This window comes from Medicago sativa, chromosome 6, assembly GCF_051527215.1.
Source record: "Medicago sativa cultivar Bolivia chromosome 6, Bolivia_mono, whole genome shotgun sequence".
Taxonomy (NCBI): domain Eukaryota; kingdom Viridiplantae; phylum Streptophyta; class Magnoliopsida; order Fabales; family Fabaceae; genus Medicago; species Medicago sativa.
The window spans coordinates 84,359,812-84,387,036 of NC_140754.1; the positions used below are offsets into that span (position 1 = coordinate 84,359,812).

The window sequence follows — 27,225 nt, forward strand, 5'->3', positions numbered from 1 at the left end:
GTTTAATCCGACACTGATACTTAACTCGTATTTAGCTGACATCACGTAATAAACATTTCCCGTCATACTTACTTTCCATAACATTAACCCTCTGGCACGTTCGACTGGTAATATTCTTATTGCCGAAAAGCGGGATGTTACACAGCCCAGTCCGCTTTGGCTCGGTGGGCCAGTTCATATAAATGGGCCAGAGAGGGTCGGCCCACTTTATTCATGGGATATAAAAATTGAGTCCAACCCAAATAATAGTGGGCTACATGGCTCGATGGAAACACAAATTTAGGGATTAGGGTTTTGGAGAAGACAAAGGGAAATTGGATCGCATTTGATGATTATTAAGGTGAGAAAAACACAAGAAGGGGTTGAATTATGTTGGCTTTTTTTAAGTTTTTCTAAGTGTTTTAGCAATGGTCAAAGTCTGAAGATGTTCACAGTCTGACTCAAAGTCTGATAACAATGGTGTAAAACAAGCATAGAGAGAGAGAGAGAGAGAGAGAGAGAGAGAGAGAGAGAGAGAGAGAGAGAGAGAGAGAGAGAGAAGCAGACACACGTCTATTATACTGGTTGCTCATACAAGCTAGGAGTAGTTCAGTCCCCTTCCACTTTCAAGAGATTTTCACTATAATCACAAATGCTCAAGGACACAATCAAGAAACTTCCTATGATCAAGCACACAAGCAAGAGATTTGCAAATGCTCAATCACAACTGAAAGAGACTTCTAAGAGTTTACAAATTAAAGAGTTTTCTTACACTTGATATACAATCAGAGGTGTAAACAATTACAAAACAAAACAAACTTTTAAGACTTTAAAATTTCTAAGATATCAACTTAGTAAGAAATTCTTAAGTGTTTTATGCGCTTTTAAATTCTATGTTATATATCGGTTCAAACAAAAAATATATTAATTAATAAAACATCTTATACCAAGAATTATAAAAGTTAAACAAGTACTAAATTTTATATTTATCGTTGGATTTATTTTAGTTCAAATTCATAACATCTTACAAACAAGCAGTTAATTCATAATTTAGTTTCTACTGAGTAATGAACAAGTTGTTACGGACTGAAATCATTGCAAGAAGTGTGTTTGTTTTAAGTTTTTTGAAGAAGTTTTAAGTTTTTTGAAGAAGTTTTAAGTTATTTTTGTATATTATTTAAAATAAAATGATACAAATATGTGTTCTATTTCAAGTTTATTAAAGTTTATCCTTGTGTATAGAAGATTTCAAAGAATGAAAACGTTCACATAGAAAATGGTGAGAGTAAAAGTTTCTATGAAGATGAGATTAAGTCTACGTGTAACTATCCATTTGCATGTTTAACAAATTTACTAACTTCTTCTTCTTCTTCACTTTCCTTTTATTTTTCTCTTAATTGTTCATTCTTTTCACTTTTTCTCTCAATTCCTCATTCTTTTCTTTTTTTTTTTTCATCTAATTCATCTTTCCTATCCCTTTCTTTTAATTTCTTAATTTTATGTTTAACAAATTTACTAACTTCTTCTTCTTCTTCACTTTCCTTTTATTTTTCTCTTAATTGTTCATTCTTTTCACTTTTTCTCTCAATTCCTCATTCTTTTCTTTTTTTTTTTTTCATCTAATTCATCTTTCCTATCCCTTTCTTTTAATTTCTTAATTTTATTTTTGTGGAGTTATCTAAGATGATAAGAATGTGAATAATGTCTTCTCATCATTATTTACATCTTCCTTCAAGTTTCAATGGATGACTCTCCATACCTTATTCTTTCTTTGATGATTCAATCTCACCATATCAATGCATAATCTTTTAAATCGTGGTCTCCAAACTGCACTTCTTGAACATTAGTATAGGTTTTACAACCAAAAATTGTTTAATTTTGTCTTCCTTCCTTACAAGCTTTATTGGGATCCATCTTTAAGCATGAAATTCAATCCACTTTTATTTCAACAAAAACACACCAAACAAAGGGGAACTTGGTTTGGGAAACACATAAATAATGAGGATCCCATGCTCCATACATAATCAAAATACTCACAACAAAAATAAACTTAAGAGTTTGTCATAATTTAAATCAAATAAAACAAACCAAATGGGCATCATGCACCCAAATCTCATTAGTTATTCTTAAAACTAATTTCCATCTCTTGAAAGTTGGATAGAGTGTTCCTTAAAGGTTCATATCATTGGGGCACTATGTTGAGTTGCTACTATTATCATCACTATCTTCCTCTTCAACAACAAGTTCTTCAGCGACATTATCATCATCATCAACAAGTGGTTCTTCAGCAAAATCATTTTCATCATTCATATGATGAAAAGCAGGTAAAGCAAACACAAATGTTCGAACAACAAAATCTTCTTCAACAAAATCTTCTTCTACAAAATCTTCTTCTTCTTCTTCACGATCAACAACTTCCTCTGGTTTTTCAACTATAGGTAGCTGGGGAAACTCTTCTTTAAGCAAAGCCAATTCCTATGTCGAACATAACCTTATTGATTAGTTTTTCATTAAGATATAATATTTTGGTTATGTAAAATGAAATAAATGTGTATATCTTACCTTTTCCTCAAACTTGTCAATATCTGGATACAGCAAAGCAATCAATTCATCATAATTTGGATCATCTCTCAGTGAGAGTTGGGTAGGACAATGTGTGCGGCAAATAGGACATTCATTTTTACTGCAATAAATTACAAGAAAACATATAACAACTAAAGAAATCAATACAATTCAAACTAAAAATAAGTGAAATATAACCAAGTTGCTTTGGCTCCAGGGGCAAGGATCTCCTTGCAAGGACGTACCCGGGGAATACCGGGTTCGATTCCCCAGCGGGAACAACGCTTGGCCAGTGCGCATGTCTATACACACGAGCCGAATTAGTCGCCCACTTTTGGTGGGTCGGAAACTGGTGCGAAAGCCAAATATATATATATGTGTGTGTGTGTGTAATATTGATAAATAAAGATAGTGGAAGTTTAAGGACAAACCCAGAGCGAATGCACTTCTCTATTCAATCTCCGCAGAAACGATGCAGACATTCTCTTATAGTTTTTGTTTTTCGTATGATACCTACACAAATAATGAAAAATATAGAAGTACTTTAATTAACTATAGAAAAGTGTGGAGTGTATATAAAAGTGTGTATTAATTAGGAAACATCTTGCTTCTTAAAAAAATAATTAAGGAAACAACTAGAAATGTGTCTAGATTATCTATTTGTACCAATAAATAGGACATGAAGATAAAATCTTAACGCTAAAGATAGATTTGAACAAAATGAGAGCAGGACCCCACATGAAGAAGGAAATTTTAAATTGAGAGAGAGAGAGAGAGAGAGAGAGAGAGAGAGAGATATTATTAACAATTCAAAATTTATATATTAGTATAGAATTATTTAGAGATATCTTAAGAATAAAAACTAGAAATGTTTATTATTATATCTATTTGTTTATTATTATATCTATTATTAAATAGGAAGTTAATAAAAGTGTATCTAGAGTTTATCAAGTTCCACCTTTCAGTACCCTATTGTATCTCTAATTTTAAACAAAGATAAATATTATGAAGCTAGACTTACAACATACGTTATTTATAAATAGAATTTACCAATACCATAAATAAAAAATGTATTACTCTTTATGCAAAGTTATGTGCAATTATTACAACACAATTTCATATATATAATCTAAGTATTACCGTAGATTTCCTCATAAACTAATATTAGAACAATTTTTTTTAGTAAAATTACCCATATTTGTAGTAATAAATAAGGAAATCTAGCCTTAATTATAAATTGGGTCATGTTAACTTGTGCCCTAAGGGCACATATTAAGCAACCTTAAAATAGAAATATTCCATTAATATTTGTGCATTCAACTAATTAAAAGTCAACAAATTAAATGTAATACACGAATTCCAATAAAAAATTTCTACATTTGACTCATTAACTTGTGCCTTGAGGGCACAAGTTAACATTTCCCTTATACCCCCTCCGTCCCTTAATGTAACCACCCATTTGATTTTATTTTTGTCCCTAAATGTAACCCCCTTTTCAAATTACTAGATGCATTTATTACTTTTTTTCCTAAACATACCCCTAATTAATACTACTAACTTGTCTTGAAATATGAATAGTGAAATAAAATACACATACAAACAAAGGACAATTTGGTAATATTAATACACAAAACAGACACATTAATTACACTGACAACTTTTCTTAAGAAATGTGAAAAATGCAAAGGGGGGTTACATTAAGGGACGGAGGGAGTAAATTACATACCAAAGCAAATAGGGCACTCAATCTCATGTAAGTTAGACAAATCTATGCTCACATACCTGCAAATAAGAACCAATAGAGGAATTCACAAATGTTAAAATGTTGGATTCATTACATTATGAAAATATTTCCACTTTTCATTTTCTTAAACTGCTATTCGTTTTAAATTGCTAACAAGGACATTGAAGACTTGCATAATAACAATTGTGATAGAGAGAATACAAAAACTGGAAAAATACATTTTTAGAAACAGTAGAAATATTGTTTGGACATTTTAAACTAAAATCTAAAAATGCTAGAATTTTTAAAAAAAAGTTATGAAGTATATATTTGATCTATACTCTCTTTTTTTATTTAGAAAGGTGGTTCTTTGTTTTTGAAACAACAAAGAGATTACTAGATATTAACCCAGTACAAAGCATACTTAATCCATATATGAAACAATAACCCAAAATGGAGAAGATCGATAAACACAAGATAACAAAAAGACCTCTTAATTTAGAAAAGAGCTACACTCTTCAGAGGTATTCGTAGAGTTATAGTGTAGACACTAAGATCGAAGTAACTCTTGAAAGTTGAAACATATTGCGACCATTTTAATATATATTTGAAAATATAATAAAGTCATTCTAGAGTGAAAATGGGGGTGGTAAAAATTGTAATTTAAAAGGATTTCCTGAATCATAATGTGTGCCGCCTACACACACAATATATAAGTGTGTGAGTCTGTGACATGTATTTGTGCCAAGTGTGAGTTAGAAGTTCCATATCAATCAATACTGTGTGTGTGTGCGGGTGTGTGTGTGTAAAGTAAGATTTTTTACGTCACATGTCGCTTCCACATTTATTTTCAATATTTTTTATTTTTTTATTTTCTAAAACTAGTATTTTATTTGGAGTAAATATCTCAACAAATTTCATATATTACTTTGATCTTATCAACTAAATATTTATTTTATTTCAATTTTTTATTTATTTTTAAAACTTATGTAGCATAAATATCTCAACAAATTACTCATTAATCTTTAAAATTTTCTAATCATCAATAGTATCAATCAATAGTCTATCTTTTATTCATCATTTATGAAAGTTATTGACCAACAAAAACTCGATTTTGTCTCATCTAATCATTTGACACATCGACATATATAATTGTATTAAACAAAAAAGTACATGATATTCAAGAATTTATAGATTTTTTTTTTACATTTAAAAAAAAGAATCTTTTGACAATTATATAAAAGAAATTTTTTTGTTATAAAAACAATTCAATCTTTTTTTAATGAAAAAACAATTCAATCTTTTGACAGTTATTTTCTCTCTTTTTTACGTAATATTTTTTATTACAAAAGATAAAAAATGGTAAAAATATTTTGAGGTGTCAAATGATTAGATGAGACAAAATCGAGTTTTTTCTCTGTTCATTAACTTTCATAAATGACGAATAAAAGATAGACTATTGGTTGATACTATTGATGAGTAGAAATATTTAAAATATAATGAGTAGTTTGTTGAGATGTTTATGCTACATAAGTATTAAAAATAAATTAAAAATTGAAATAAAATATTTAGTTGATAAGATCAAAGTAATAATACGAATTTTGTTGAGTTATTTACTCCAAATAAAATATTAGTTTTATAAAATTATTAAAAATATTGTGAATAAATGTGGAACCGACATGTGGCGTAAAAAATCATACTTTATATACAAAAAACATTATTATAAAAATAATTGAATTTATGTATAATTTATTACTTAAATTTATTACTATTAATTGCGACATTAATAATCATTTTGCAAGTGTTCCATATGAAATTTGGACAATGTCCCTTGAAGTTACAAAGTCAAACTTTTACCACTGGGCTCACACCTCTTAGACTTATCCTATCGATTTTGATAAGACAAAATTATTATACAACCAACTTTCAACAAATTACTAACCAAACAAAAATCATTAATTAGGAAATCCAGTTATATTTTACTTCACTACAAGAAATTTTTTATTTAAGACGACAATTGTATAATTTTACTAATTTAATAACAGGTATGGATTTCTACAAGTTCGAGTACTTAAAAAATGGTTATTTTATTATATATGTATTAATATTTTTGCCGAAACCAATCAATTTCATCCGTCTCTGCATATATTGATTTATAGGTACTTAAATATGGTTTTTTTTTCTTTTTCTGTTCGTGTGCATCCATTAAGATATTTGTTCTGTACCGATCCGTGATGAATTTTATTTGGGAATGTCATGCATGAAGAATTTTGGTCAACCTAAATTATATGTCTAACCCGAACAACGCCGAATAAATACACTATAGTTGTATTGAAAAGTAAATTTTGAACAACATATAAATGAGAATATGCATAAACTCAACGTCCTAATGTTTTGAGTTAAGATGTGGTATCCAACTTACTTGTATGGTTGGTCTTGACCCTATGTGATGATCCCCAATGCTCCCCTCATGATCCAACAATGATATCAAAATCGATGGTTAATTAAGGGGTTAGGTCCTAATCTCAAAAGTGTTTCTGACAATGATGGTCGGATGGTGTGACCTCACCAAAGTAATGTTCCTTTTTTTATTTTGTTTTATATTGAAAAGGTTATTCTTGTTCATTCTATCAATGTTGTTTGTTGTCGTGTTGTTATAAGATTTGATTCAAACTTGTAAATGGTTGTGCTACTCCACGGTGGGAGTCACCAAGACCTTAAATTGCCGAGCTAGAAGTGAGTATCTATGGTATATATATCTGAATATGTTTAATTAGGTTCGGTTCATGGGTAAGACACCTTGAAGACATTGCCTTAGGCCTCTAAATATATACAAATTTTACTTGATAAAAAAAGTTCATACATTGTTATTTGCAAGACTAGAGTTGATAACAATTATTCACAAATGAAGTGTCAAACAAAATTGATTACATTAATTTAATAAAAGATTTTGTATTATAATTGCAAGAAAAAAATTAAACCAAAATTTAGTAATTTTACTAATATACTACTCTCTCTAGTCACATTTATAAACAATTATTCCTCTTTCAGATTTATTAAATAATTGAAGTATCTGAACCATATTATAGTTCAAATACATCAATTATTCAATGAACTTGAAAAAACAATATTTGCTTGTAAATGTGACCGGAGGGAGTAAGTCATTTTTTTTTTTACAGAAATGACTAACTTGTGTTAATAGACAACCCTTAAAGGACCAGACTTACTCATTTTAAAGATTTTAATGTTATTATATCAAATTGAACTTTAAAAATGTGTTAAGGACCAAGTGATATTTAAGCCAAGATAAAATCATACTAAACAACTATCTAAGAATATATCGAGAAAGAGTTGCAAATAATTCATGGAAATACATGTTCATGCCTTGGACCTTGCCATGATGTAATTATAATCTAATTAAGCAAAAACCACGCACAACCAAAAAAATTAAGCATGAGACCACATAAGTGAAAACCATAGTGACACTCCCAGCTGCCTCGGAGAAACCAACATACAAAGATACACATACATCCTTAATTAGATCTTAAGTACAGGGGCGTAGCCCTTCATATGGGAGGGGTAGCCTTGGCTACCCCAAAAAAATATATATTCTTGAATTGGTCGGTATATATTTATATCCAGCTACCTCAAATAATAAACATTGAGCTACCCCAAACAAGTTCAGTTGCAAAAAACTAACATAAATAATAAAGTAAAAAATTACTATATACATGATTGATAGATTTATTTGTATTGTTTTGATACTTCTGGTCTCAATAACAACAATAGAGAAACATTTTTTCAACAATAAAAATTATCAAGACAATAGTCATAGACAAATTAAATGGACAATGAGTTTCTTGCAAATAACTTATAACTTATTTATTTACATTTGAAAATACATTATTAATCTATTATTAAACAGACAATTATGGATGAAATTGGGTTCTTGAAACGCATTTTGGCCAACGTTTCTAAATAGCGATTTATATGATAAGTTCCTAAGATTTGTTAATTTTAGTCCTTAATTTTTTGCCCGCTGCCATTTCATTTGAGCCTGAATAAAATGCTCAAGGGAGTCTCTAACACAACACGCAAAAGATGTAATACGGCTACGGTCATAGAACGCGGTGTGCACATTGCACTTCAACCACGTCTCGATCGGTTTCTCCCAAACTGAGTTGTTACCTTGCACTCTATTCTTCCCGTGTTGCACAACCGATGATGAATGCCGTTTATGAACCTATTGCCATTGTTGCCATGCATCTAGTGTTGTCCTCCCAATGATAGTTGAAGTGTGATGAGCGTCATTCTAAATGACATCATTACGTGCAACCCAATTTAATATGTTTGTTTTTTAAAAAAAAAATCTTTCTTCATTGTTATTGTTTTAGCAGTGCTCCCCTGATTAGGCACCGGTGACTTTGTAACATACTTTGGGTGGTTCTCTTTTTTGCACGCCTTGTGCGATTTAAATCACTCTCGTGTTCATAATATAATTCATTTTGGCTTGTTAAAAAAAATTCTTCTTTATAGTTGGCCCCTGCATAAATTTTCTGCGAGCTTCGCCGCTGCTTAAGTATGACAATGTATTTGATCCAAATTTAAACCAAATATATGTATTTTTGTTGCTTATATTTAAGATCAGATGAAGTAATTAAAATCCACATAAAAATTTCAAGGGGGAATAAATGATTGAAGAATAAAACGCTAAATGATATAGTATATGAGAGAATATATGAGAAATCGGATTGACATACTCTACTTTTTCAGCTTTCTCTTTTTCTTCAGCTCCATCATCTGCTTCATCTTCCTGTTCTTCTTCATCATCATCTTCACCACATTCTTCTTTTTCTTCATTTCCTTCTTCATTATCAGATGGATGCATTTGATCTGATTCTACTTGAAACAAATAAGCAAGATAATAAATATATATAAATAAACAACAATCATTTATGAAACAAATGATGGGAGTGCATAAGAAAATACAAGAAGCAACAATTATATTATTGAGATAAGATTAAGAAGGAAGAAAAAATGCTTACCAATTTCATATTTGGTTTTCTTAAGTTGATTTTATACTTCCTTGTGCATATGAAAGCAAATGCAAATGAAGAGTGATTGTAGTTAGCAAATAAAAATTTGACACGATAAAAGTTTAAAGACAATTTCGTAATTTGAAAGGTGATAAGCTCTTCATACGTGCTATTTCTCCAAGACTAGGTGTACCCTTCCTAAACAATTTGCACTTGATTATTTCCCATTTTATTTATTGATATTTCTTCTTCTTCTTTTGTTTATATTTTTTTTTTTGGTAGTATCAAATTGAATGAATGGAAATATTTATTAACTTCTAATAATAATATTATACCAAAAAATATATTTGACCTAATTAATGATATATATTTTTTTTATATATAAATACTAGTAAATTTCAAACTATGTATTATGAAAAAAATAGGAAAATAATTATCACAATTTAATACTCCATCCTTCCAATTTTATATAATAAAAAAAAAGTTTGACCGTAATTTTGCATTAACCATGAATTATTATATTAAACTGTCCTCTTGAGCGTAGCTCAGTTGGTTGGGACAATGCATAAAATATGAAAGGTCCGAGGTTCAAACCTCGGCCACTACCAAAAAAAATATTAAACTGATGATGTTTTATCTTGGTTTTCGGGTGTCAAACATTGATTACGTTTGAACCTTTTTAACCGGTGATATCTCATTTTTTCTTGGGAAGGGAAAAAATAAGCAAAACCCTTGAGAATCGAGGTCCGGGAGTTGTTTCCGCTATGGGAAGGTGTTAGGCACCCATAACGACTATAGTATCCTATAGGAACCGTCTTTATTTTCTACGCGTGCGCTTTATTTTTAAATGCTACTTGAAAGCGTTTATTTAAACCTAAGAGTTTTCTAAGTGAAGAATTGGAGGGAGAAGGAAGTGTTTGAATTTTTATTTTAATTGAATTGAAGGAATTTTGATTCCTTGCCTACGTACCCTTTTAAGGGATCAAATCCACCGTAGTTCTCTTCCAAAAATGTTTTTGTTTTTGTTGGTTGATTTTAAGTTTGAAAATGGAATTTTGAAAAATGGAGATTGAGAGGCTTCATGAGCATTGAGATTTAAGAAAAAAGTGGGGTTTGATTAGTGATTTTGGAAAAAGGCCTAAGTATGATTAAAATTCATTAAAATTCTTATTAAGAAAATGAAAGGAAAATCAATGGGATCTTGATCCCAAGGTTTATTTAGAAAGTGATTTGAGTGATATGGTTCATATTTTTTTGGAAAATGATTTTTCTAAGTGTAAATCCTAGGCATACATCTAAACATACAATCCTAAACATACATCTAAACATGTATATCCTAAGCATACATCTAAAGATATCTATGTGATGTGTGTGCATGTGTCGGTGCTTGTGTCGGTGTACATCATTAGAGTCCATTGTCCTTTACATCATTGGCCTAGATACATTCTATGGTCTTGCAAGAATTTAGACATAAAGGAAATTGCAAAATTTCTAAGTCTTAGCATAGGAATTAAAGTGCAAGAGATGGAGCTAAGGTTGAATGAGGGAATATACTTATGGAATGTATGAGATATGTGTTGGAACAAAATGTGTTTAACAATGAACCTTAAAGGGTTTTGATGATAACAAGGTATTAAAAATTGTAAATTGGACTAGCTAATATTTGTTCAAGTGTACAGGACCATAATTATAAAGTTACATCATCATTGGTTCTGAATGAGCAAATAAAGAGCTATGGAAACAACAAAAATTTGAAGCTTGGACGCTCCTGAAGGCAACTTGCTACTGAAGAGAAAAAGCGCTCCTGAAGTCAAGCTGCTCCTGAAGAAATAGCGCTCCTGAAGTAAGCTGCTCCTGAAGAATAGTGCTTCTGAAGACAAGAGGTCCAGAAGCCACATCATCAGAAGCTGCGTCATCAGAAGCTGCAGAAGTCATATCATCAGAAGCTGCATCATCAGAAGCTGCCTCATCAGAAGTCATTTCACCAGAAGCTGAATATCAACTGGATTTGCAAAGAATCAAGAATTGAAGAATTATCAATGCAAAAGCTGTCTATTGGATTCGAAAACACAAACAAAGGATTAGTGGAGTTTGCAACGGTCATTTCAAAGGTGTTTGAAGGCGTGTGTTTGCAATTTGGACGAAAGCGTTGACATTGTACTTTGTACGAATTGTACAACCACGTTCTCCACTACTCTGTTTTGTGTCCGCGCTACAGGACAAGAAAACAGCTCCAGAATACGGTTTCGCCTACATAGATGTTCCTTTGGATAAGGAATGGATTTCAAATTTGTTCTTCATAGGACAACAGCCAAATCAGGCAAAAGATTATTGGTGAAAGATCAAGCTTCAACAACGACTCTTTGGTGTGCTGGCAATTTCACAACGTCTCTCTCACACCTCTATATAAAGGAGTGAAGACCTAGAGAATTGGTAATGCAAGAACGCTGAACGAAAGACTCACAAGATTTTCACAAGTACCAAACCTCTGCTGAAATTGTTCTGCATTCACTTAGAATTTCTGTGTCTCAAAGTCATATCTTAGAAATTCTTAAGTCCGTTGAGTCTGTATCTGATTTGTATTGTGAGCACCTCTGATTGTATATCAAGTGTTCAACCTTAAACAATTTTCTGTGTAATTTTGTTTAGTTAGGAAGTCTCTTGCAGTTGTGCTTGAGCAGGAAGTCTCTTGACTGTGTTCTTGAGCAAAGGAAGTCTCTTGCTTGTGTGCTTGAGCATTGGAAGTCTCTTGCTTGTGTGCTTGAGCATTTGTAATCAGATATTACTCATAGTGAAATCTCCTTGGAAGTGCAAGGGGGACTGGACTACTTCCGGATTGTGGAAGGAACCAGTATAATTGCTTTGTGTCGTTCTTCTTCTCTCTCTCTCTGTTTTATTCCGCTGCATTTAGATTCTGATTATCACTTCAGATGCTGTCTCGCTTAGCTTCTGATCAGTGTGTTCAGTTTTTAGGAGAAACGAAGAATTTTTCTAAAACACAATTCAACCCCCCTTCTTGTGTTTTTCTCACCTTCAATTGGTATCTAGAGCCTTGGTCTGTTGTGTAACACTTAACCGTGCAACAGTCAAAGATCTGAGAAAAACATGTCTACTCCTACTCCTACTGGTCCTGGTGATACTAGCTATAAACATGTCTCACATGATTATAGTGATAGTAAGAAAACCAGTATTGCAAAAGTTCCAAAGTTCAATGGAGATGCTGAAGAGTTCTCTTGGTGGAAGACCAACTTTTACAGTTACATCATGAGCCTAGATGAAGAATTATGGGATATTCTGGAAGATGGTGTTGGTGATTTAGTCCTTGATGAAGAAGGAGCTGCTGTGGATAGAAAGAAACATACTCCAGAACTGAGGAAACTTTACAAGAAGCATCATATTATCAGAGGAGCTCTTGTCACTGCCATACCCAAAGCAGAATACATGAAGATGAGTGACAAATCCACTGCTAAAGCTATGTTTGCTTCTCTCTGTTCAAATTATGAAGGGAGCAAGAAGGTCAAAGAAGCAACGGCTCTCCTGCTTGTACATCAGTATGAGTTATTCAAAATGAAGGATGATGAAACTATTGAGGAGATGTACTCAAGGTTTCAAACCTTAGTTTCTGGTCTACAGATTCTAAAGAAGAGCTATGTTGCTTCTGATCATGTAAGCAAGATACTCAGAAGCTTACCTGCCAGATGGAGACCAAAAGTGACTGCCATTGAGGAAGCTAAAGATTTAAACACTTTAAGTGTCGAAGATCTTGTTAGTTCTCTCAAAGTTCATGAGTTAAGTCTTAATGAACATGAGTCTACTAAGAAGAGTAAATCAATAGCTCTTCCATCCAAAGGCAAGTCATCAAAAGCTCTCAAAGTGGTTGAATCTGAAGAGGAAGAACAGTCAAGTTCAGACTCTGAACCAGATGCTGCAGAAATGGCCATGCTCTCAAACAGACTTCAATATCTGGCCAAGAAGAACAGAAAGTTTCTCTCCAGAAGGGGTAACTCCAGAAGCTCAAGGAAAGAAGATCAGAAGGGATGCTTCAACTGTAAGAAGCCAGGTCACTTCATTGCTGAATGCCCTGATCTTCAAAGAGAAAAGTCAAAGGACAAGTCAAAGAGGTCTACATTCAAACCAAGCAAATTCAAGAAGCAGATTAAGCAGAGTTTAATGGCAACCTGGGATGATTTGGGTAGTGAATCTGGATCTGATAAAGAGGAAGCTGATGAAGATGCAAAGGTAGCTGTTGGGTTGGTAGCAACAACAACTTCAGAAGTTGGGTCAGATTCAGACTCAGAAGATGAAAACGAGGTATATTCCAAAATTCCCAGAGATGAACTTGTTGAGTCACTTAAAGAACTTCTTACACATTTTGAAGTAAGAACCAATGAGTTGAAGGATTTAAAAGAAAAATATGCTGATTTGGTACAACAGCAAAAATCAACTTTATTGGATCTGAAAGCTTCTGAACAAGGACTTAGGGGCTTTGACTTCATGTGTAAAACATATGAAGATCAGCTCAGGTTCTTATGTCAGAAGCTACAAGAAAAGTGTAATGAAAAACCTTTAAGTAACCATGAAATTGCTCTTGAAGATTTTATTATATCTGGCATTGACAGAAGCAGAGTGGCTTCTATGATTTATAGCATTTACAAGAACAATGGCAGAGGAATTGGTTTTCCAGAAGTGAAACTGGAGAAAACCAATCTAAAGTCTTGTTGTGAATGCATCAAGGAAGGTCTGAAAACATTCTTTGTACCAGAAGGGGCTGAGTTGGAAACTGTTGTTCAATCAGAACCTGAAGCTTCTAGTTCTAAGGCTAAGATTACTTCAAAGCCAAAGAACTCTAAGTCAAAGGCTATGATCAAATCTGATTCCAAAACTTCAAAGGTTAGGATCCTGAAAAGATCAGAACCTATTCCTCAGAGTCTGGTGAAACCAAAATCTGGGGTTCTGAAGTCTAAGTTTCAGAAGAAGACAGTTACTGCTTCTGAAGTACCAAAACCTAAGGTGATGGTTAATCAGAAGCAACCCAACTCACAGCACAAGGTACAAGAAGTGAAGAGTAAAGCCTTAAGTACTAACCTTCCAGGACCCATAGAACAATGGGTACCTAAATCTAAAAATGTCAATGATGCAGGTATGTCTAAGAGCAGTGCCAAAGCAAAGATCATGGTACCTAGACAGTGGTTGCTCAAGACACATGACAGGAGACAAGTCCATGTTCCTCAGCCTAACAATGAAAGAGGGAGGAAATGTGAAATTTGGAGGCAACCAGTCAGGCAAGATCATAGGTACAGGAACTATTGGTAACTCCTCTACCTCAATTAATAATGTATGGTTTGTAGATGGTCTTGAACATAACATTTTGAGCATTAGTCAATTTTGTGATAATGGTTATGATGTGCTTTTTGAAAAACCCAACTGTACAGTAATCAACAAGGAAGACAAATCCATTGTGTTCAAAGGAAAGAGAGTTGACAATGTCTATAAAATCAATTTTTCTGAACTGGCTGATCAGAAGGTGATGTGCCTACTATCAGTGAATGATAAGAAATGGATGTGGCACAGAAGGTTGGGACATGCTAACTGGAGGTTAATCTCTAAGCTTAGTAAGTTACAACTTGTGAAAGGGCTACCAGACATTGACTATTATTCAGATGCACTCTGTGGTGCATGTCAGAGAGGGAAAATTGTGAAATCATCTTTTAAAACAAAAGATATTGTTTCAACCTCAAGACCTTTAGAATTACTCCATATTGATTTATTTGGACCAGTAAGTACTGCATCCTTATATGGAAGTAGATATGGATTAGTCATTGTTGATGATTACAGCAGATGGACTTGGGTGAAATTCATAAAGAGTAAAGATGTTGCGTGTGATGTATTCAGTAGCTTCTGCACTCAAATTCAATCTGAAAAAGAATCAAAAATTTTGAAAGTCAGAAGTGATCATGGTGGAGAATTTGAAAATGAGCCATTTGAAGCTTTTTGTGAAAAACATGGAATTTTCCATGAATTCTCTTCTCCTAGAACACCACAACAAAATGGGGTTGTAGAGAGAAAGAATAGAACTTTACAAGAAATGGCCAGAACCATGATTCATGAAAACAATTTACCAAAACATTTTTGGGCAGAAGCAGTGAATACAGCATGCTATGTTCAAAACAGGATCTATATTAGACCTATTTTGGAGAAAACAGCATATGAACTCTTTAAAGGAAGAAAACCCAATATCTCTTACTTTCATCAATTTGGATGTACATGTTACATTCTGAACAACAAGCTCTACCTAAAGAAATTTGATGCCAAGGCCCAAAGAGGAATCTTTTTAGGTTACTCTGAAAGGTCAAAGGCATACAGAGTGTATAATTCAGAAACACTTTGTGTTGAAGAATCTATGCACGTTAAATTTGATGACAAGGAGCTTGAAGATAAAACTTCAAAGCAAGGTGAAAGTTTTGCAGAGATACAGGTTCCTGAAGCTACTCCAGAACCTGATCAGATAGCTGAATCTGAAGATAGTCCAGAAGCTGAACCCACATCAGAAACGCAAGATGAAGCTGCTTCTGATGAAGCACAAGATGACTCACATCAAGAAGATCCTCCCAGAAACACATTCAAACACAAGTCTTCACATCCTGAAGAGCTAATCATTGGAAACAAAGATAGTCCAAGAAGAACAAGATCACATTTCAGACAAGAAGAGTCAATGATTGGACTAATCTCAATGATTGAACCTACAACAGTTGATGAAGCACTTTCAGATGATGGATGGATTCTAGCTATGCAAGAAGAGTTGAATCAATTTCAAAGAAATGATGTGTGGGATCTGGTACCCAAACCTCAGCACAAGAACATTATTGGAACAAAATGGGTATTCAGAAACAAGCTGAATGAGCAAGGTGAAGTAACAAGAAACAAAGCCAGACTTGTTGCACAAGGGTATAGTCAACAAGAAGGCATTGATTACACTGAAACGTTTGCTCCAGTTGCAAGATTGGAAGCAATCAGGTTACTTCTTTCCTATGCAGTTAATCATGGCATAATATTATATCAGATGGATGTCAAGAGTGCATTTCTCAATGGTGTCATAGAAGAAGAAGTGTATGTTAAGCAACCTCCTGGATTTGAGGATATTAAATATCCTGACCATGTTTTTAAATTGAAGAAATCACTATATGGCTTGAAACAAGCTCCCAGAGCTTGGTATGATAGACTAAGTAATTTCTTAATCAAAAATGATTTTAAGAGAGGACAGGTTGACACTACACTCTTCAGAAGGACCCTTGGGAAAGATACTCTTGTTGTGCAAATATATGTTGATGATATAATATTTGGTTCTACTAATGCATCTCTTTGCAAGGAATTTTCTGAGTTAATGCAGGATGAATTTGAAATGAGCATGATGGGAGAGCTGAAGTTCTTCCTTGGCATTCAAATCAATCAATGCAAAGATGGAGTCTATGTTCATCAATCAAAGTACACAAAGGAGCTTCTGAAGAAGTTCAAACTTGAAGATTGTAAAGTGATGAACACTCCAATGCATCCTACGTGCAACCTGAGCAAAGAAGATGAAGGAACTAAAGTAGATCAGAAGCTGTATAGAGGTATGATTGGTTCTTTGTTATACCTCACTGCATCTAGGCCAGATATTTTATTCAGTGTATGCTTGTGTGCAAGATTCCAATCAGATCCTAGAGAATCTCATATGACTGCTGTCAAGAGAATCTTCAGGTATTTGAAAGGAACAACCAATCTTGGACTCCTTTATAGGAAATCCTTAGATTATAAGCTAATTGGATTCTGTGATGCTGATTATGCTGGTGATAGGATTGAAAGAAAGTCAACCAGTGGCAATTGTCAATTTCTGGGTGATAATCTTATATCCTGGGCTAGCAAAAGACAAACAACTATTGCTATGTCTACAGCAGAAGCAGAATACATTTCAGCTGCAAGTTGTTGTACACAACTACTTTGGATGAAACATCAGTTGGAAGATTATCAGATAACTGCTAACAGTATTCCCATTTATTGTGATAATACTGCTGCTATTTGTTTGTCTAAAAATCCAATTTTGCATTCAAGAGCGAAGCACATTGAAATCAAACACCATTTTATCAGAGATTATGTTCAAAAAGGAATTTTAGATATACAATTCATTGATACTGAAAATCAATGGGCTGATATATTTACTAAGCCTTTAACTGTTGAAAGATTTGATTTTATAAAGAAAAATTTGAACATGCACTTTGTATCTGATTAAATGCTTGCTTGCTCCTGAATAGGATTTTAGGTTCTGAAGTTAGTTCAGAAGCAGTAGTCCATCAGAAGCTCTTTATTGAGGTTCTGAGGAGAACTCGCTTCTGATGATGACGTCAGCATCTGAAGTCCAGAAGCTGGATTTATTGCTTCTGAATAGTTGAATTAGTGGAAACGTTGGAAGTTACCTTTTAAAAAGTAACTTTTGGCCCACTAACTTGGTAGTTACTCTGTGAACTTCTTACGTGGCCTGTATGTGTTGGTGTATAACTAAAAGGGCAATGATGATTTAATAGCTTTGAAAGTACTTTTCACGCGCCCCCAATTTTGTCATTAATGTTATGTTTGTTTGTCTCTTTTGAATTGCAATCGTTTTACTTTTAACACTTTGACAATTCACACACTACTCACTCACAACAAACACATTTGCTCTCAAACCTCTTGCGAAGTAAGCGCATTCTCTCAACCTTAGAACCCTAAAATCTTCATCTTCTTCAAATCTTCGTCAATCAACAAAATCAAGCTCGCAACGAGAAGTTTCCGTATCTACTTCACGAATGATCCCTGAATATGACTACAAAGGAAGAAGCATGAAATTGGAAGAATGGGAACTACAAGTTCAAATAGAAAATCCGGTAGATTTTGAATCACTCGCCTTCCATGAGTGTTGGATCAGAAGCTACTATGAAGAGCAGGAACTTATGCATTACTTCAAGATGTTGAATGGACCAACATACGAAGCATTGGTAAGACACTTCTGGGTGAGGGCCAAGGTTTATGACAAAGCTGCGTCTATAACTGAAGAAAGTCAAATGGTGTTGATTTATCCCGAACTGGAAGGGAAGACCAGAGAAGAGATGGGACTTGAGCCATTTACAGGCATTGAAATCAGGTCAAGTATTTGTGGTATTCCAGTAAGAATTGCGGAATGGCAGATAGAAGCTGTACTCTGTAGAGAGGCCTCTGGAAAATACTCTGGAATTGATCTCTCAAATACAGCTGAAGAACGCCTCTGGAAGGAAAAAGTAAACTTGGCACTGTACAACTCAACGCAAGCAGGAAAGTATGCTGATCTAAGCATGGATAAGAAGCTGCTTCTGAAGATTCAGAATGAGGACTTACTCCCATGTGGTGGAAGTGAGAAACCCAATTTGGCACAGAAGGTCTTTCTTCAGCACTTCATTAAGAAGGAGAAAGTGAACGTGCCAAAATATATGTTCAAATACTTGATAGAGTGTCTGAAACAGAGTCAGCTGCAGAATAGAACCTGGGTACCTTATGGAAGACTCTTGTCAGAAATATTCTATCAAGGAGGAGTCTTGGACAAGCTGAGCAGTGCTGAAGCCTTCACAGATGAGCTGCTTGATACTAAAACAGGAAAGTTCATTAATGCACAAACCCTCAAGAATATGAAGTTGATCCCTGCTGTCACCAAGCTTCATACAGATTTGAGTGAATCACTTGTTAAGTCTGATCTTATGAAGGACTTTCCACCCATCTGCAAGAAAGATCCCATTGAAGTGCAGATGTACTATATCAAGGAACATTTTGAGGCAACCAATCAGAGAATCAGATTGGAAGATATTCCAGAGGAAATGTATGGTGGTGCTCTGCCACGAGCCAGAGGCAGAAAGTCAAAAAGAAAGATGACTGCAGAGCAATATCTAGAGGTGGAACAATCTGCTAAAAAGGCGAAAGTTGCTGTTGACAAGCTCAAGATTGGTGGTTCATCAATACCTTCAATCGAAGAAGCTATTGAAAACATGGATTCCAGGATGATCATGGATGTTGGCATTACTCTTGATCAACCTGCAATACCAAAGAAGAAAAGGAAGCAAGCAGTAAGGAGAACCAAAAACTTCCCTCATGTGTCTAAGAAGACTGAAGCTGCTACTAGTGTGTCAGAAGCTATTGGAAAAGCTATGGAGATTGCTGCTGAGCTACAAGAGTCTGTAGTTTCAGAAGCCAAGCAACTGTTGCTGATGACCAGTGAGTCTGTTAAAGAGGATTCTGATCCTGAACCAGAGAAGGTAATTAATATATCATCAGATTCCGCATCCTCACCATTATCAGATTCTGATGATTCTGATGATGATATACCCTTAGCCCAACTCTTTCAAAAACCAGTAAAAAGCCAGCCAACATCAACCAAAACCAACAAAAAGCCCTCTCAGTCAACTACTTATGAACCAGTTGGTCACATAATTAATGAGAAGTTGGCTGAAATGGCTGTGCAGAGAGAAAGAGTCATTGAGACTATCTTTCGCCTTAACCCTCAACCTCTTAACATTCAACCTCTCAACATGATTCCTCCAGAAAATGTTGAGTTTACCTCAGAAAAGGCCTCTGAAGCAACTCCAGAAGCAGCTGCTTCTGAAAATGTTGTTTCAGAAAACCCCCATCAACAAACACCAGAACCACATAAACCCACAACACCCCCACAATCACCAACAGCTACCATTGACCCCAAACTCAACACTCAAACATCAACTTCACCACAACAACCACCAACTGAAATTGAACACTCCCCACAACCAACTCCCATGGATGTTGACATCTCTCTAGTCAATGTTCAAGCCTCAACCACTACCACTCACATTGCCTCTGACCAGCCTTCATCTTCAAACACACAAACACACTTTACCATTCCAGTTCCTAACCCTGTTCAAGATTTGGAAATCAGTGATTCTGATCTTGAAATCCTTGAACAATCACCCTCAAACATCCTGGAATCTGGATATATTACTTCTGAGCTTCTGACAATCCTTAGTCAATTGCTTAATCTTGTGGATCAACGAAGGACAGTTGATCTCACAAGTGCATATGAAGACTCCTGGGCATCACTTCAGAACCGGGCAACTGAGCTAATTGAAAGCTTAAGGGCTAAGTGCATCAGAAGCAAGGAAGCCTCTGTCAGGAAGTTAATGGAGCATCTGAATCAGAGTCTCAGAGTAAGAAGTTCTACACTGCTCCTGGCAAACCAGCCTTTCTTCTTTGAAACGGATTACTTGACCAGAGAAGCAAGGCTGTGTAAGCTTCTGAAGAAACAGATGGCACAGCAGCAGCAAGAAGCTAGAGAAAGGGAACAAGCTCTTCTTCAGAGGCAACAACAACTTGAAGAACTGTTGAAGAAGAAGATTGAAGAAATGGAAGAGATGAAGAAACAACAACAAACCAACCCTTAGTTGCACACCCTTGTGTTTTTCTTTGTTTGTTGTCTGTTTTAAAATTTCTTAGTCCTTGCTTCTGAAACCATCTTGTCTTATTTCTCTTGCTTCTGAATGCTTACTGATTCTGACTGTTTAGCTGCTTCTGACAATTGATATGCATGTTCATATATTTTGCTCTGACTTATTTAGTTCACTTTCTTTTATACTCTCTCCTGTTTGAGTTTTTCTCATATCTTTTTGTCTTTTATGCTTAAATTTATTTTATTTTTTTTTGATAATGACAAAAGGGGGAGTATATGTGACAAGTATTTAAAGGCTCTGAGCCCCATTAATGGCATTTGAAATTTTTGAAAACCTTCTATCATTTTTTTTACCTTATTGGTATAAGCTATGAACGAACGAAGGAGTATCAAAATTCAAGTAAAATTAATTGAACCATTCTTCTTATCTATAAGTTAATTCTTTCAATGATTCAATTTTGTTTTTAAGCTCTGATAATATTATTGCGCGAAAAATGAATTTAATTAACCTGGATAGAACTTAGGGGGAGCTTACAAACCTCACCTTAAAGACTATCAGACTCAGGGGGAGTTTGAGCTTACAAACCTCAGATTCTGAGCTTACAAACCTCAGAACCCCAAAGTTAACTTGTTAATTAGATTAACAACAATTGATCAATTTTAAATACTTTTGTTTGTCATCATCAAAAAGGGGGAGATTGTTGGAACAAAATGTGTTTAACAATGAACCTTAAAGGGTTTTGATGATAACAAGGTATTAAAAATTGTAAATTGGACTAGCTAATATTTGTTCAAGTGTACAGGACCATAATTATAAAGTTACATCATCATTGGTTCTGAATGAGCAAATAAAGAGCTATGGAAACAACAAAAATTTGAAGCTTGGACGCTCCTGAAGGCAACTTGCTACTGAAGAGAAAAAGCGCTCCTGAAGTCAAGCTGCTCCTGAAGAAATAGCGCTCCTGAAGTAAGCTGCTCCTGAAGAATAGTGCTTCTGAAGACAAGAGGTCCAGAAGCCACATCATCAGAAGCTGCGTCATCAGAAGCTGCAGAAGTCATATCATCAGAAGCTGCATCATCAGAAGCTGCCTCATCAGAAGCCATTTCACCAGAAGCTGAATATCAACTGGATTTGCAAAGAATCAAGAATTGAAGAATTATCAATGCAAAAGCTGTCTATTGGATTCGAAAACACAAACAAAGGATTAGTGGAGTTTGCAACGGTCATTTCAAAGGTGTTTGAAGGCGTGTGTTTGCAATTTGGACGAAAGCGTTGACATTGTACTTTGTACGAATTGTACAACCACGTTCTCCACTACTCTGTTTTGTGTCCGCGCTACAGGACAAGAAAACAGCTCCAGAATACGGTTTCGCCTGCATAGATGTTCCTTTGGATAAGGAATGGATTTCAAATTTGTTCTTCATAGGACAACAGCCAAATCAGGCAAAAGATTATTGGTGAAAGATCAAGCTTCAACAACGACTCTTTGGTGTGCTGGCAATTTCACAACGTCTCTCTCACACCTCTATATAAAGGAGTGAAGACCTAGAGAATTGGTAATGCAAGAACGCTGAACGAAAGACTCACAAGATTTTCACAAGTACCAAACCTCTGCTGAAATTGTTCTGCATTCACTTAGAATTTCTGTGTCTCAAAGTCATATCTTAGAAATTCTTAAGTCCATTGAGTCTGTATCTGATTTGTATTGTGAGCACCTCTGATTGTATATCAAGTGTTCAACCTTAAACAATTTTCTGTGTAATTTTGTTTAGTTAGGAAGTCTCTTGCAGTTGTGCTTGAGCAGGAAGTCTCTTGACTGTGTTCTTGAGCAAAGGAAGTCTCTTGCTTGTGTGCTTGAGCATTGGAAGTCTCTTGCTTGTGTGCTTGAGCATTTGTAATCAGATATTACTCATAGTGAAATCTCCTTGGAAGTGCAAGGGGGACTGGACTACTTCCGGATTGTGGAAGGAACCAGTATAATTGCTTTGTGTCGTTCTTCTTCTCTCTCTCTCTCTGTTTTATTCCGCTGCATTTAGATTCTGATTATCACTTCAGAAGCTGTCTCGCTTAGCTTCTGATCAGTGTGTTCAGTTTTTAGGAGAAACGAAGAATTTTTCTAAAACACAATTCAACCCCCCTTCTTGTGTTTTTCTCACCTTCAATATGAAACACAAGAAAATGGTTAGTAGCATATGATAATATAAAGGGAAATAAGGCAAGGGATACTATGGTAAAAGTATGGAAACTAACACAAAATAAAGCCAAAGCAAGTGCAAAATATGACTAAAATTCCCCCACAAAATGTAAGAATCCTATTGCCTAAAATCCTCACATTCTCATACATTTTCCAAAGGTTTAGAATCAAGTCTTAAAGTGAGAATTAGGGCAATATGATGGGCTTGACATTTTTAAGGTGAATTTAGACATATATGCATTATTTATGCCCAAATGTAACTTGTAAAACAAAGCAACTAACCAAGACTCACACACAAGCACCACAATTATGTACAAACAGTAGCTAAAAATTCATAGAATCATATAACATGTACACCAAATAGTCATCAAGAGCATAGAATGGAATTTGAGCAATTTTTGAGGGTTTTTCACATAAAATCAAGAAATAATGCAAGAAAATGTATTAATATTTTTTGACAAAATTTTCAGTGAACAAAATGCATAGAAATATCACAAAAATAACAAGAAACATACATGAATTTCTCTAGAATTTTTAAAGGGGTTTTTTATAGCTCGAGAACATATAAAACTTCACAAATTCCAACTAAAATAGTAACAATTAATAAGAAAATACCACACATATTTTTTTATCAAGATTTAACACATCACAACACCACAAAAGTACCAAGAAAAAGATCAAAAACTCATAGGGATTTTTTAGGAATTTTTATGAAGAGTTTTGGACAAGTAAGGGTGCAAATAGCAAGAAACAGCATGCAAAATAGCAACAAATCAAAGGAAACGAAAATAAAGACCCAGGCCCAAAGGGAAAACGGATCCTGGACTATCCAAACGTATCGGGCACGTTGGATTGATCCAAGATCCCCAAACCCTAGATCAAACGGTCACAAATACGCAGCACACCATAAGGTGGTTCAGGCACATGGAAGCAAGACATCTGGATCATACACGTGGCGAACCAAAGATCCAACGATGTGGATTGAGAAAAGGAATGAACCAAACTGGACCAGACCGGTTCATGTGTTTATATAAACACAAAACAACCGGTCCAGTTCATTTCCTTCTTCCCTTTCTCTCACTACAACGTTTTAGAGAGAGATGCTCTGCAATCTCTCTCTTCATCTTCTCCGATGAACACAACGGCGGAGGTGTGGTGGTTCGCCGGCGGCGCCACCACACCTGAACGTTTTCTGAAACTTTTTTACATCATTGTGTTCATCTGAGCCTCCTCTTTATGATTCTGGAACTAGTTTTTTGAAACGAGGCTTAAATTCGAATAGATCTACGTTCGAATCTTACGTTCTAGGGTTTCAAAAAAAATTTCTAATCTTCTTGGAACTAAACCCTAACTTGACCTATTTTCTATGCTGATGATGAATTTGAACTCTGATTTGAAGAATAAACGGTGAACTTTCGTGATTTTACATTTTTAGGGTTTCGTTTCAAACTTTTCGAATCTGTTCGAAGTTTTCACTTTGATTCACCGTTTATTTTCAATTTCAAGCCTTCGATGATGATTTAGGGTGGAAAACGAGAAGGTTTTATATGTTTACCTGATTTTGATTCGGAGATTCGAACAAAAAGATCCACGCAAGCTTCTGGTAAGTCTTGAACTGAAAATAAATCAGTTATTCTCTTCCCTTTCTTCTTCACTGGTTCAGAACTTGCTTCGATTCTCTCTTCTTCTCACTTCTCGCTGTGATCGTACGAATTTGTTAATTTGGTAACGAATTCGTGCTGGAATTGCAGTGCTTTCAGTTCGATGATGAAGATTCAGTTCTGAATCTCTGAGAACTTCACGAAATTCTCTACAATTTCGTTCAATTTGTGATCCGGGAAAGTTAGGGTTCTATGAATGTTCTTCTGTGTTCTTCATGTTCTTGTTATTTCTGGCTTTTTGATCGTAACAGAATAGAGAGAGAAAATGATGATCTGTTTCTGATTTTTTTGATGTGTTGGCGCAATCTGAATGGGATTGTGATGATTGGGACCTTTTATAACTTGACAAGTGTATTTGTGAGCCAATAAGGGTTTGCCACATATTCTGGACCTTAACTGATTCTGGACTTGGAATTTTGGACCTGTTTTGGACTGAACTTGGCCTAAGGACCTTCCTGCAAAAATTAAAAATTACAAGGACTAATATGCAATTTGATGAAATTAGATGACTGGACTGCAATTGACCCAAAAAAGGACTTCAAAAAAAAGTTTGACCTAAAAGGACTTTAAAACGAGAGTTGACTTAAAGGACTAAAAGATAAAAACCTTAAAAGAAAAAAAAATGACACAAAAGGACCAAAGTGCAATTTCTAAAAGTTTGGGGACTAAAATGAAAATAAAAATTGGAATAAAATTGGTAAATTGGAAAAAACGTAAAGTGAAACGATTAAAAATGATAAAACGGACTAAAACGAACCAATTACTTAAATGAGGTACTTCAAAGTAACCTCTCTTTGCCAAAATTTCATGTGAAATGACTAAAACGCCCCTAGGGACTAAAACGACTCAAAATGACTCAGATGCAATTTTAAAGTGGGTTTTTAACAGAGAATCCAGGCAAGAGTTTATACAAATGAAATTAAAAGACTCAGAGACAATTTTTAGAAATTAAACAGAGCTTTGACACATGAAAAGACTAAAATGCCCCTAGGGGCTAAACTGACTCAAAATAACTTCAAATGCAATTTTTGAAATGGATTTTGACATGAAATTGGAGCAGGACTTATTCAAACCAACTGAACAGACTCAAACAACAATTTTTTTCTTTTTTAAAGGACTAAACTGAGTTTGGATACAGGAAATGACTAAAATACCCTTTTTTCATGAATTTCGCAAATAATATTGAAATAAGATGCAGAGAAAGATGCAATTGATCAGAGACATATCAAATGACTTAAAATGCAGGAAAGATGAATGGAGCTGGTATTTTTAGGTCCAAAATTAGGGTATAACAGATGACATGTTATATGGATATAAATGTTAAATATTGCAAAACAAATAAATAACAATTAATAATATTACAAAACAAATAAATAACAATTAATAATAAATTCCTTTCCCTTGTTAATGATCTCAAGGGGTTTAACCTTTCAATAACAAGTTCTCTTACATGAGCTTCACACAACCCAAAGGTGATTAAGCTATCTAAGAACTCACCTAACAAGATTCTTGTATTTGCTTCAAGTTCCAAGCTTCCAAAGATCAAACCCTAACTCTTGCTTCATCCATGATCCTTAGCTTAACAATCAATCCAAGCTTCTAGTTGTTTCTTGAAGGAGAAGAAGAAGAAGAAGATCATGATGCTTGCTTCATCACCAACCAAAGGATCCTTGAGAGAGTTTGTAAATTTGAGAGGGAGAGAGGCGATGGGTTCTAGAGAGAAGGAGGAGAGAAATTTTCCCAAAACCTAGAGAGAGAAACATCCCAAAATTATGAAGATTTTGCCCAAAAATCACTTATATACTCCCTTGTGTGAAAGTACTAAAATGCCCTTCATCTTAAACATGTTTAATCCGACACTGATACTTAACTCGTATTTAGCTGACATCACGTAATAAACATTTCCCGTCATACTTACTTTCCATAACATTAACCCTCTGGCACGTTCGACTGGTAATATTCTTATTGCCGAAAAGCGGGATGTTACACAGCCCAGTCCGCTTTGGCTCGGTGGGCCAGTTCATGTAAATGGGCCAGAGAGGGTCGGCCCACTTTATTCATGGGATATAAAAATTGAGTCCAACCCAAATAATAGTGGGCTACATGGCTCGATGGAAACACCAATTTAGGGATTAGGGTTTTGGAGAAGACAAAGGGAAATTGGATCGCATTTGATGATTATTAAGGTGAGAAAAACACAAGAAGGGGTTGAATTATGTTGGCTTTTTTTAAGTTTTTCTAAGTGTTTTAGCAATGGTCAAAGTCTGAAGATGTTCACAGTCTGACTCAAAGTCTGATAACAATGGTGTAAAACAAGCATAGAGAGAGAGAGAGAGAGAGAGAGAGAGAGAGAGAGAGAGAGAAGCAAACACACGTCTATTATACTGGTTGCTCATACAAGCTAGGAGTAGTTCAGTCCCCTTCCACTTTCAAGAGATTTTCACTATAATCACAAATGCTCAAGGACACAATCAAGAAACTTCCTATGATCAAGCACACAAGCAAGAGATTTGCAAATGCTCAATCACAACTGAAAGAGACTTCTAAGAGTTTACAAACTAAAGAGTTTTCTTACACTTGATATACAATCAGAGGTGTAAACAATTACAAAACAAAA

General features: G+C 34.6%; 1 pseudogene across 1 annotated transcript; it reads right to left on the reverse strand.

Annotated features, from left to right (window-relative positions):
• Positions 1–1,878: 1,878 nt before the first annotated feature.
• LOC146917537 (uncharacterized) lies at positions 1,879–26,632 on the reverse strand (annotated as a pseudogene). The gene is made up of 6 exons (XR_015016670.1): positions 26,527–26,632; positions 9,025–9,163; positions 4,268–4,323; positions 2,973–3,054; positions 2,542–2,662; positions 1,879–2,454 (listed from the first exon to the last, which is right to left on the reverse strand). The product of XR_015016670.1 is annotated as an uncharacterized LOC146917537 (transcript).
• Between the last annotated feature and the right edge of the window lie 593 nt (positions 26,633–27,225).